Source organism: Mastigoproctus giganteus, chromosome 11 (assembly GCF_048544385.1).
Source record: "Mastigoproctus giganteus isolate SK-2022 chromosome 11, ASM4854438v1, whole genome shotgun sequence".
Classification (NCBI taxonomy): Eukaryota; Metazoa; Arthropoda; class Arachnida; order Uropygi; family Thelyphonidae; genus Mastigoproctus; species Mastigoproctus giganteus.
The window spans coordinates 161008331-161022181 of record NC_143585.1 but is presented as its reverse complement, the minus strand read 5'-3'; the positions used below and the strand labels follow the sequence as shown (position 1 = coordinate 161022181).

Sequence of the window (13851 nt, the reverse complement as noted above, 5' to 3'; positions counted from 1 at the left end):
ATACCTCATTCGTATACAGTCAACATTGTAGTGAACATTCGTGCTAGCGTTGTGACCACGTGTATGTGCGTAAAGCAATTTTTTTTTTTTGTGTTCAAATTTAGTGACTGTTATTTATTAACTGTACACTACGAAAATGGCCCCAATGAAGAAGAGGGTTGAAAAGGAAGGCGGTAAGAAGAAGGAGATGATTATGGTAGAAATTAAGAAGGAAATCATCGAGAAGCACGAACAAGGTATGAAAGTGGCCGCCATCGCAAGATTTTATAAGAAGTCTACGTCAACAATTTGCACAATATTAAAGAAGAAAGAAGAACTAAGGGGACTAGATGTAGCGAAAGGAGTCACGAGAATATCAAAGCAACGGCCACGTATTCTGGAAGATGTTGAAAAGTTGCTTTTGGTGTGGATAAATGAGAAGCAACTAGCAGGTGATACTGTGACCGAGAACTTGATCTGTGAGAAGGGAAAGGCCTTGTACGCTGACCTCGTCAGTAAACAGCCAGGTACGTCTACAGAAAACGAAGAAGGCTTCAAGGCGAGCAGGGGATGGTTTGATAACTTTAAGAGGAGAAGTGGCATCCATAGTGTTGTGAGGCACGGAGAGGCTGCGAGTTCGGACGCTAAGGCAGCTGAGGCGTTAGTTGCCGAGTTCCAGAAGCTCATGGTTTCCGAGTGTTACCTGCCGCAGCAAGTTTTTAATTGCGATGAAACGGGGCTTTTTTGGAAAAAGATGCCAAAGAGGACCTATATTACAGCAGAAGAGAATGCAATGCTCGGTCACAAGCCCATGAAAGACCGTCTCACCCTCTTGCTGTGCGCTAATGCAAGCGGTGATTTCAAACTCAAGCCCCTGCTCGTGTATCATTCTGAGAATCCACGAGCCTTCAAGAAATGCAAGGTGCAGAAGAGCCAGTTAAATGTTATGTGGAGGTCCAACAGCAAGGCTTGGGTCACTCGTATCTTGTTTGTTGAGTGGATCAATGAGGTCTTCGGTCCTGCAGTGAAGAAATACCTTTTAGAAAAAAAACTGCCACTCAAAGTCTTGCTGGTTATGGATAATGCTCCTGCTCATCCTCCAGACCTTGAGAACGACTTACTGGAAGAATTCGAATTCATTAAGGTCCAGTTCCTTCCTCCCAACACCACTCCATTACTCCAGCCCATGGATCAGCAGGTCATTTTGAACTTTAAAAAGCTTTACATCAAGGCACTATTCAGCGATGCTTCGAGGTGACCGAAGGAACTAACCTTACTCTCCGAGAGTTTTGGAAAAATCATTTCCACATCGTAAACTGCCTCAAAATCATCGATAAAGCCTAGGATGGGGTCACCAAGAGAACCCTCAATTCTGCTTGGAAAAAACTGTGGTCTGATTGCGTTGAGGGGTTTGCTCATGAACAGGAGCTGCTAGTTGTCGATGAAATTGTGTCCTTGGGGACGACCATGGGACTGGAGGTGAATAAGGACGACATTCAAGAGCTGGTGGAGGAATATGACCAGGAGTTTACCACCGATAAACTGATGGATCTGCATCGCGAGCAACAGCAAGGGGTGATGGAGGAGATCTCGTCTGAGGAGGAGGAGAAAAAAATGGAGACATCCCTCTCTTCAAATGAGATTAGGGAGGTGTGTAAAATGTGGGAAACAGTGCAAAATTTTGTAGAAAAGCACCACCTGAATAAGGCTGTGGCAGTGCAAGCGATGAATCTGTTTAACGACAATGCAATGTCATATTTCCGCGAAATCCTCAAAAGGGGGCAAAAGCAAGTGTCATTGGAGAGGTTCTTTGTTAAAGTCGCACAAAAAGAAAAAGTCAACAGATAGTAGTGATTCCGTTAGTGACAGTGAAAGTCGTTCTACCCAATAATTAATAAATTCGATTGCTTTTAAAAATATAAAAAGGTATGTATGTATTTTGTATTAATCATTTTTACAGTATGTGACTATTTTTGAGTTTTGGAACAAATCATCTGAGTTTCCATTATTTCTTATGGGGAAATTCGCTTTGATATACGAGTGCTTTGGATTACGAGCACGTTTCCGGAACGAATTATGCTCGCAAACCAAGGTACCACTGTATCACCAACAGATTAAGTCAATAAATGGCCCAATACAATCAGATCACCTTCACCAAACTTCATGGGTGAGATGATACTGTGTGACAGATATAGCTCTTTAAGCAATATCTAAGCCCAGCATATCCTTTGAACCTAAACTTGTGGTGAGATTCATCACTCCATACACCTTTTGCTACTGTTCTGGAGTCCATAGATGTTAGGAAGGATGCCATTCAAAATGCTTTTTTGCATTTTGAATGATATTGTGCTATGATATTGTGCTTATGGGCAGCTGCCATCCCATTGAACCCAAAGGTACGCAACTGTATTGATCATTGATGTACCAACAGATGCTCCTGTTTGCACCTACTCTGGTGTTTTCCACAGAGATGTATGAGGCATAAACTACTTTCTTTATGGTTTGTTAAATATGTTCTGTGAGTTTGTGTGGCTGTGCAGTCTCACCCTCTTTTTTTTTTTTTTTTTTCTCCCCATTCAGTGTCCAGTAGCAAAAAGATTTCCATTTTTGATAATATCTGCCACAGTGGATTTTGGTAGGTTTGGATGAGTTGCAAATGCATGCACAAAGATTAGTTATCTTGCATCCAACCACCATCCTGTAATGAAAACATTCATTACAGGATGGTGGATTCCAATTCACAAAGGAGGATTAATTTCCAATACATAATCTGTACTGGCTTTAGCCATAATTATGAGAGCTTCCTTGGACTCAGGGGAGGTACCCATAGACTGGAGATGTGCAAATGTGACCCCAATTCACAAAGGAGGATCAAAGGCTGACACAAGTAATTATAGAACTGTGAGTTTAACTTCCTGTTCCAGGAAAATTAATGGTGGCACTGATTAAAGAAGCACTGCAGGATCATCTAGACAAGACTTCAGTTATAGATCGGACACAGCATGGTTTTGTTAAGGGAAAGTCTTACCTGATCAATTTGATTGGATACTATGATGCAGTCACAAAAGAACTGGATGCAGGGAATAACTTTGATATTAAATATTTGGATCTTAGAAAGGCTTTTGATATTGTTGCACATGGAAGACTGCTGCACAAATTGGAGCAGTGTGGCATTGGAGGCAAATTGCTGCTATGGATAAAGGGATGGTTGAGGGAGAGAAGACAGAGAGTGGTAATCAATGGACACTGCTCATCGTGGACTAATGTTATTAGTGGAGTCCCTCAGGGTTCAGTGTTGAGTCCATTATTGTTTTCTGTATTTATAAATGATATTGATGATGGTATATCAAGCTTAATGTCCAAATTTGCAGAAGATACAAAGGTTGGCAGGGTTGTTAAGGACACTACTGACACTGTGCAGCTGCAAAAGGATCTGGAAAGGTTGAGCAGATGGGCTGAGAGGTGGCAAATGAAGTTTAATATTGACAAATGTTAAGTACTGCATATGGGAAACAGTAACTCCCAGAGCAATGTATCAACTCTGTGGTACTACACTGACAGTTGTAGAGAATGAAAAGGACCTGGGGGTAATTGTGCAGGCAGATATGAAGTTCTCTGAGCAGTGCAGATGGGCTGCAAGAGTAGCCCATGGTGTCTTGTCAATGATATACAGGAATTTTTCTAGCAGGGATAAGGAGATGATTATTCCCTTGTATAAGGCAATGGTCAGGCCACACCTTGAGTACTGTATACAGGTCTGGAGGCTTCATTTCAAGAAGGATGTAGAGGCGCTGGAACGAGTACAGAGAAGGGCAACAAGATTAGTGAATGGAACAAAGGGTTGCTCTTATGAAAAAAGTCCTAAGTCTTGCAAATTAGAGTGTCTGGAGACTAGGCACCAGCGAGGTGATCTGATAGAGGTGTATAAAGCCTTGAATGGTTTGAGCATGCTCAATGCCGATGGGATTCTTCCTCTTGCTCAGAATAAACACCTGAAAGGGCATAAATTGAGATTGAGGAAAGAGAGATGTAGGATAGATGTGCAGAAATTTGCCTTTAGCCAGCGGGTAGTTGGTTGGTGGAACAGACTTCCATCCCTTGTTGTGGAGGTTGGTAGCCTAAATAAATTTAAGGCTTAGCTAGACAGGTATTTTGAACGAACGGAGGGGTGAAGTGGAAGTGTTTTTTTTTTTATTTATTTATTTTTTTTTGGCTGATGCTACAAAAACTTGCTTTCTTGCACCATATGCCTCTACTAATGCTATCAAATTCTTAAGATTTATATATTGATTTCTCTGAGCTGATATATATTTCGGACATCTGATACAATATTAATAGTAGGGGAGGATATCTGAATAGTTTTAGTATAGGGTATAAATATTTATCCAGCAAAATCCTGCACTTTTCTAATGTACAAGAAGCACTAATTTCCATTTAATTTGCTTAAATAATTACATAAAAAACCAGTAATTAATAAATAAAATGGAAGTTACAACAAAAGAAATATTTGTCAAACGATTGTTTTTAGAAACAGTATTTTGAAATTCTAAAATACTGAAAGCATATTTTATTTATGTATTGATATGTCTGAGCTGATATGTATGCATTGGGGACATCAGTTTTTTAACATTAGCATTAGTAGAGTCATATGATGCAAGAAAGCAAACTTATGCAGCATCAGCCAAAAAAAAAAAAAAAAGCTCCCATTTCAACCCTCCATTCGTTCCAAATACCTGTCCGGCTCAGCCTTAAATTTTTTTAGGCTATCAACTTCAACAACAAAGGATGGAAGTCTGTTCCACCAACAAACTACCCGCTGGCTAAAGGCAAACTTCTGCATATCTATCCTACATCTGTCTTTCCTCAATTTGAATTTATACCCTCTCAGGTGATTATTCTGAGCAAGAGGAAGAATCCCATCAGCATTGAGCATGCTAAAACCATTCAAAGCTTTATACACCTCGATCAGATCACCTCGCAAGTGCCTAGTCTCCAGACACACTAATTTGCAATAGTTAAGCCTTTCTTCGTAAGAGCAACCCCTTGTTCAATTCACTAATCTTGTTGCCCTTCTCTTTACTCGTTCGAACAGCTCTACATCCTTCTTAAAATGAGGCCTTCAGACCTGTAAACAGTACTCAAGGTGTGGCCTGACCATTGCCTTAATCAAGGGGATAATCACCTCCTTATCCCTGCTAGAAAAATTCCTGTATATCATTGACAAGACACCATAATCTACTCTCGCAGACCGTCTGCACTGCTCAGAAAACTTCATATCTGCCTGCACAATAACCCCCAGGTCCTTTTCGTTCTCTACCACTGGCAGTGTAGTGCCACAGAGTTGATACGTTACTCTGGGGTTACTGCTTCCCATGTGTAGTACTTTATATTTGTCAATGTTAAACTTCATTTGTCACCTCTCAGCCCATCTGCTCAACTTTTCTAGATCCTGTTGCAGCAGTGTACTGTCATTAGTGTCCTTAACAGCCCTGCCAACCTTCGTATCATTTGCAAACTTGGACATTAAGCTTGATGTACCATCATCAATATCATTTATAAATACAGAAAACCACAATGGACCCAACACTGAACCCTGAGGGTCTCCACTAATAACATTAGTCCACGATGAGCAGTGTCCATTGATTACCCCTCTCTGTCTTCTCCTACTAAACCATCCCTTTATCCATAGCAGCAATTTGCCTCCAATGCCACAGTCTTCCATGTGGAACAGTATCAAAAGTCTTTCTAAGATCCAACTATAAGATATCAAAGTTATTCTCTGCATCCAGTTCCTTTGTGACCACATTATAGTATCCAATCAAATTGGTTGGCAAGACTTTCCCTTAACAAAACCATGCTGTGTCTGAGCTATAACTGAAGTCTTGTCTAGATAATCCTGCAGTGCTTCTTTAACCAGTGCCTCCATTAATTTTCCTGGAACAGAAGTTAAACTAACAGGTCTATAATTACTTGTATCGCCCTTTGATCCTCCTTTGTGAATTGGGGTCACATTTGCACACTCCAGTCCATTCAGGGTACCTCCCCTGAGTCAAGAAGCTCTTATAATTATGGCTATGGTGTGCCTTCTTTAATATAACTGGATAGATCCTATCCACCCCAGGTGCCTTTTTTATGTTTATCTTCATCAATTTCTGCTCCACTCTTTTCTCAGTTATTACAAAATAATATAGCTCATTGCCAGAGTTTAACTCACCTCTGGCATATTCCTCCCTGATTAACTCCTCATATGTGAATGTAGATACAAAATATTCATTTAGTTTGTTAGCCACTTGAGCAGAGTCATCAACAGTTGAACCATCAATATCCAGTGGACCAATCTGATTCATCCCTTTCCTTCTAGAGTTTACATAGGTAAAGAACTCTTTGTTGTTTTTCTTTGCATCCTTTCCCAAAGATTTCTCGTAATCTGCCTTCGCCTGCCTAACCTCCTTTGTAACTTGGTTACAGATCAACTTGTATCTATCATAGGCTTCCATGTCACCTATTAATTTATATGTGTCCCATTCATTTTTCTTCTCTGCCATATGTCTCATTAGTTCATCTGACATTCATTTAGGCCTAAACCTAGAACAATATTTCTTAGTTGATATGTAAAGCCGTAGCTTCTAAGATAAATTCTTTGAATGCTTCCCATTTTGAATTTGTTGTTTGTAACATCATCAGTTGGTCTCACCTTATAGAATTTAAATACTGTCTCAGACCAATGTACTCTCAGGGTTGTTAAGGACAATACTGACGCTATGCTGCTGCAACAGGATCTGGAAAGGTTGAGCAGATGGGCTGAGAGGTGGCAAATGAAGTTTAACATTGGCAAATGTAAAGTACTACATATGGGAAACAGCAACCCCAGAGGAACGTATCAACTCTGTGGTATTACACTGACAGTGGTAGAGAATGAAAAGGACCTGGTGGTAATTGTGCAGGTAGATATGAAGTTCTTTGAACAGTGCAGATGGGCTTCAAGAGTAGCTCATGGTGTATTGTCAATGATATACAGGGATAAGGAGGTGATTATTCCCTTGTATAAGGCCAATGGTCAGGCCACACCTTGAGTACTGTTTACAGGTCTGGCGGCCTCATTTAAAGAAGGATGTAGAGCTGCTAGAACGAGTACAGAGAAGGGCAACAAGATTAGTGAATGGAACAAAGGGTTGCTCTTTCGAAGAAAGGCTTAAGTTTTGCAAATTACAGTGTCTGGAGCCTAGGCACTGGCGAGGTGATCTGATAGAGGTGTATAAAACCATGAATAGTTTGAGCATGCTCAATGCCAATGGGATTCCTCCTCTTGCTCAGAATAAACACCTGAGAGGGCATAAATTCAGATTGAGGAAAGACAGATGTAAGATAGATGTGCGGAAATTTGCCTTTAGCCAGCAGGTAGTTGGTTGGTTGGTGGAACCGACGTCCATCCCTCGTTGCGGAAGTTGATAGCCTAAATAAATTTAAGGCTCAGCTAGACAGGTATTTCGAAAGAACGGAGGGGTGTAATGGAAATTGTTTTTTTTTTTTTTTTTTTTTTTTTGGCTGATGCTGTATAAGCTTGTTTTCTTGCACCATATGCCTCTACTAATGCCAGTCTCCTATCACTACTGATAATCAAATCAAGAGTATTACTCCCTCTATTTGCCTCCTGAACATGCTGATGTGGAAAACAATCATCCAAAAAATCCACAAAAGCCTTGCTTGTGTGTGAGTGACCAACCCACAAATTCCAGTCAGTATCTGGGAAATTAAAATTCCCCCATTATAAGACTCTGATTTACTGGCCCACTCTATATCCCTGTACAGTTTCTTATTATACTCATCAGAGTCATTAGGTCTATAACACACTCCTACTCTCAAGTTTGATCTCCCAATGCTTATGTCACACCAAACAGACTCGACACTACACTGCCCAGGGATGTCGACTGGCTTCACTTCCTTGGATTTTGTGTTTCTTAACTAATAGCATAGCCCCTCCTCCCTTCCTATCCTTCCTGTACACATTGTATTCCCCAAATTCCAGTTCTGCAATCCTTATATCTGTGTGACACCAAGTCTCTGATATCTCAACAATAACTGCCTTTGATGTTTTGAGCAATACCTCAAATTTATATGGATGTTTTATTTATTAAATATTGTATTTATATTTTAATAAACCAGAAATTCAGAAATGTGGTATGTTAAATATACAATATTTTTACTTGTACATGAATTTTTAATATTTTATGTGTATTGGTTTTTTTTTTTTTTAAATTTTTGTGCATAATTATAAAAAATCAATTTTAGTGCAATTTAAAATTGTGTGTTCATATTGTACTAACTTGAATTAAATTACCAATTCTAATTATTCGCCCCCTCCACCCAAATGAATGAACCACTTATGGGAATGTTTCTAGAGAGAATCTTGAGTGAGACTCAAAATCACGACAACACAGGGCCTCTTTTATTATGGTTCCCTATGCGATGTCGTATGTTTTCTTCAGTTCGATCATTTTTAAGCATATTTTTTGATTTCCTATAGAATAAAGGGGGAAGTATGAAAATTTCTTATTTCACAGATTACATCATTACACATTAAATTGGGGAAGTGGGGGTGAATAAAATGTACTGTTGCATACAGCAGGGTGTTAAAAATTGAATTTGAGTATAATCCTTCAAAATGCAAACACTGTAGTAGAGGGTGATTCAGTATTAGCACAACCGAGAAAAATATCTAATTTTTCTCATGTAACTATATACAGTTCTCACAAAATCCACATCACTGGCAACAACTGTATACAACTTTGTGTCTAGAACACTGGTTTTTAGGTATCATGTTCACGAACTCCATACTGGTTTGCTTGTGACAAAGCTATCACAAAAGCCACCCTGTCCAAATCTGTGTTTATAATTGACACTTTTGAACAGTACTTCCATTCGAAATCATATCTCAACATTAAAGCTGAATTTTGAGAAAAATATTCCAGTTTACCAGATATTACAATTACATCATCAGGAATTAGGCTAGCTACTGTGTGGTTGTGACTTATAATCTCTACTAAGTAGATTTTTTTATTTCTTAAAATTTATTGGAGTTTTGGATATTTTTTTGTTTCAAATTTTTAGTGTGGTTATTATTTGCATTTATCTGATGAAATAGGTGTATCTTCTTACCTGGACAAAAAATTAACACAAAAATGATACTCGAAGTTGAGGATAATTTTGCTGCCATTGTGTTCATTCTACCAATATAACTAAGATATAGATACTATATAATATTAATATTCTATATGTAAGTCTAAAGGTATAAAAATAACATTATAAATATTTTATACGGTCTGAACAATAGGCCCCGTGCCAAAATGATTTATTGTGAACAAGTATTTCAGAGTGATTTCTATAGTTCTGAATTATGAATGCATTTGCTGAGTGAAAAGATTCTTTTAGGTTTTCAACACAGTTTTTCTTATTTAGTTATATATCATAGCTCTTTTGCACTACATGAAGCATGCAGAGACCCAGAAAGGAAATTAACCTGTCTGTTTCTTGTTAATAGTACTAACTAAATACCACAAATTCCACTGACTCAACCACTTGGTCCCCATGTGCCATTGGTCTTGCTTCCCTCTGGAAGGAAACAGAAACATAGGATGAAAAAGTCATGTTTCTAGGGTGCAAAAGGTGCAAAATGATCTTCTCAATACCTGCAGGATCTAATTATCTTAACGTGACCAGCTTTGAGATAGAAGACTGACTCTTCTATGCAGTGCAGATGGTCTGCCAGATCAGGTCAAGGAGTTTTGTCAATGACATATAGAAATTTTGCTAGCAGAGACAACGAGGTGATTATACCTTTGTATAAGGCAATGGTCAGGCCACACATTGGGTACTGCCTTCAGGCCTGGAGGCCTCATTTTAGGAAGGATGTATAGTTTCTAGAACGAGCACAGAGACCCCTCTGCTATTCTAAACACACCTCTAGAGGTGTGTTTAGAATAGCAGAGGGATGGCTGAGTGATCTCATAAACCGCTCAGAAGAGTTGAAAACTGAATTACAAGACGAGGGAATTGTGCATGTAAAGTGTATAAATACTAAAAGAGACACCACTACTTCTGACATGGAACATAATCCTAACATTTTATAAACCCCAAACCTCCATCACCTTTCAAAGCAGGGTATCTCAACTGTCAAAACTATGCATTCTTACAACACATTGTTTCAAATGCCAAAAATTTGGCCATTCCCAAAAAGTTTGTAGAGATTTAGCCACTTGCAGCTTCTGGTTCATGTGAGCACATTCATGCTAATGTAATGCAGAGCAACACATGCTTCCTACTCCATCGATTGTCCCCTCTGCAAAAGTTAAAAAACTTAAAAAGATTCTACGGGTCAGAATCAAACAAAACATCACATAGCAATAAGCCAAAAAAGTCAATATATGCTTAAAATAACACCCAACCTATTTTCACTTTAGTAATTCAGAAGTCAGCACCAATGACTACCATTTTGCACAGAACAATAACTACTACCCAAACAGATCACAGACTGGGCTTAGTTACTATTGGAAGTGTACCCTTACCTATTAAAACTAAGACAAACAAGACTGTTAATATAAAAATCACTGTTCCACATACTAATACTTATCCAAAGTATTCAGAATGCTCCTTGTGATACTCACAGATTGACATACTCACAGAAATCAAAGAAAAAGCTCACAAAGATCCAGTTCTCAATTGTTTCACAGAGAAAGAGGTTGAGAACCATATCACCTGAAAAAGAATAAATGCGATCATCATAAGACAACCCTCAGAAGCAAACTGAGGCTAAATAATGCCCAGTTGTTTCCTTCACTGCAATTTTAGAGGATATCATAGCAATGTTGATGGTGTCTTCTTGGGATCTTCTTATCCGTTATAACCCAGTTGCCTTTTGTCATCAAGAAACTAACTTAATATTTTTACTACATCTCTTAAACATTGTGTCATATAATATCCAGAAAAGATCGTCTCTCATGTAACTAATTTGGTTCGTAAAGGAGTTGCAATCAGCTTCAGTGTGCCTTCCATACCGGTAATGCTACAAACAAATCTAGAAGCTGTGGCCACTCTAATATCTATCTGTTTTTGCTGTTACCATTGTATCCTTATACCCCCAACTCTTACAGTGACCTAGAGATCGTTGTATCTCACTTACCTTCTGAATTATGGGAGATTTTAATGCACATCATCTTTATGGGGTGATAATGCACACAATAAATGGGGATAAAGTTTAGAAAAGTTTCTTGACAAGCTAAATTTGACTTTAATACTGGATTACTGACTTCTTTTCACTTCTCTTTTTCTGGATCAAGTTCAGCATTCCACCTCTCCATGTGTTCATTGAGAGGTGGAATGCTGATAGATGATAGAGGAAAAATTTACACACACAAAATACTATTACCAGATGGTAGTTTTTGTTTCGGCAATCAGTTATTCTCTGGCTGAAACAATTTGCAGAACCAAACTCATTTGTATTTTCCTCTATCAGACAGACTACTGTAGTCTGTCAGATAGAGGAAAATTTTTCATCTTGCCCCAATCATATGCTCATATGGAACTTTGCAAAAGTGATTGGGAAAAATATAAGCAGCTAACAATTCAAGACAAAACAGGTGTACGAAAAGCATCAATTGATGTTGCTATCACTATATTAACAAAAGTGAATATTACGAGCCACTGAAATTATTCCAAGATATTAATATTTGTAAAATAATAAGAGAAGTTTACCTCAATATAGTACATAGGACACTTCCGTATGATACTCTCCAGAAATTAAAATGAAAAAATTGAAAAACTTTCATTAGAGTAACAAATAGTTTAAAAAATAATTAAAAATCAATTTAACACAATAAAACTCAATTTAATGCAATTAAAAATAAGAAAATTAATTAAAAGAATTTAACGAAAAAAATTGCAAAACGATTTTCATTCCTGAAGCTGACAATGCTTTTCGACCATATGTCGTGATCACAGGAATGAAAATTACCAAATAGGGGTGAGTATGAAACGTAAATAGGGATTATTTGTCTTCACGCATGTGCGTAAAAGCCCACGAATCAGAGATGAGATATGGTTGATGAACATTAACAGAATTTTCGTGTAATTTAATTTCTGCGGTTTCTGCAATTAATAGTCTTGTATAATTATGTTGGACACTTAAGTATTTTGGCCTCGTTAAATAAAAAAGTGTGTTTTTCGTTAATGGCGTGAAAGTCTAATTCTGACGCTGCTGAATGAGAAGCCCGAATTGAGGTTGCATGTTGATTAACACGAATATTCAAAGGAAAACGCATCGAACCCTGATAAGACGAGTTGCAATCACCACAAGAAATGTTGTATACCAGGTCATTAATTTGTGTTGCGAATGAGGAAAGGACTGAGCGATTGTTCAGTATAGTGTGTAATTTCCATATTGGCCTGGCTACAATTTTATATTCGGTATCTTTAAAGAATCTGTAAAGCTGTTTGTGCCACTGTTCAACATATGGGACAGAAATAAAGTATTTTTTGATATTACTATTATTCGTTGGTGTAGTATTTTGTATCCTATCCTTAGCTTGTACCCTAATTCGGTTTATTGTAGCAAGGGGATAACCCCTGTTTAAGAATCTGCTGGTTAATATTTGTATTTCTGATCCCAAAGCAGATTCCATCATTGAATATTTGTAGGCATTTAGAAATTGATTAAAGATAATCGATCTTTTGTAGGTGAACGGGTGATAGCTGTTATAATGTAGAAGCATACCGGTGTTTGTAGGTTTTCGATAGATGTTAAATTGGATTTTATTCGTGTCCCGAGTAAGCATGAAATTGAGAAATTTTAATGACTTTTTATCTGTATCCTCCCTTTCCAGTGTAAATTTGAGTCTAGAATGAATATTATTAAATGAATGTAAAATATCTTGGATAGTACTACTATCAGTAATAACTAGAACATCGTCTAAATACCTCCCAGTATGTGATATGGAGTTTCGACCCCATATGACATACTAAAGGAGTATAGGATAACTGCTTGCTTCACATTAGTGAAGCAAGCAGTTATCCTATACTCCCTTATTAAGTGATTAATTACTCAATGATTAAGTGGTGGCCAAAGCATGTTTTTTTACGGAGATTGAAAAAACTAAATTTTCTACCTAGTGCACTGATCCCATATTTTGGAGGCATTTCAATCAAAGTAAAATGCATTGCAATGTGATGAGAAGTATCCACAATATATGAGATAGTAATATATGCAAGAGGGTGCACAAAAATAAAGTAAATTGATTGACAAAAGCTGAAGCCATGAGTGCTCAGTTTACTATGTAGTGCTATAATCTCATATTGTTGGTGCATCTTCACCAGCTGTTTAGACTTCACTGTTCTGTATAAAACACACTGCTCCAGCATATTGATGTTTTATTTATAGTGTTTGCCACTGCACAGACTCAAGTTTCAACTCTGTTTGGAGTCTCATCAGTTATCATGTAGGCAATCTGAAGTTCTTCATATTGCTAAATGCTGTCAATGCACTAAGCAGCAATATTGTTTGTTCAATGCTATAAGAAAAATGGTTTTGGCCATCACTTACAGTAATGTTTCTTGGTACCAGCTTTTGCTAGTCCCTTGCAAAAATTGCTTAAAATAAAACACAAAGAATGTTTTAAAATTTATATTTTTTTATTTATTAAAACTTAAAATGCATTTGATAAGTAATCTTATCGAATGTACTGCAATCTAATAAGAAATGTTGTCATTGTTTAAGCAGAATTCAAAAATGATTAATGATTTCAAGCAAGATTCTTCCCCTGGAAAAATTTTTTTTCAGCTAATAGAGAATTATTTATATGTGATTTTTGAATAATCACCCTG

The 13851-nt window shown here is 37.6% G+C and overlaps 1 protein-coding gene across 1 annotated transcript in view; it reads left to right on the top strand.

Annotated features, from left to right (window-relative positions):
* Arp1 (Actin-related protein 1) overlaps window positions 1–13851 on the top strand; it is a 341295-nt gene that overhangs the window by 183440 nt on the left and 144004 nt on the right. The gene's annotated exons all lie outside the window — the stretch shown is intronic.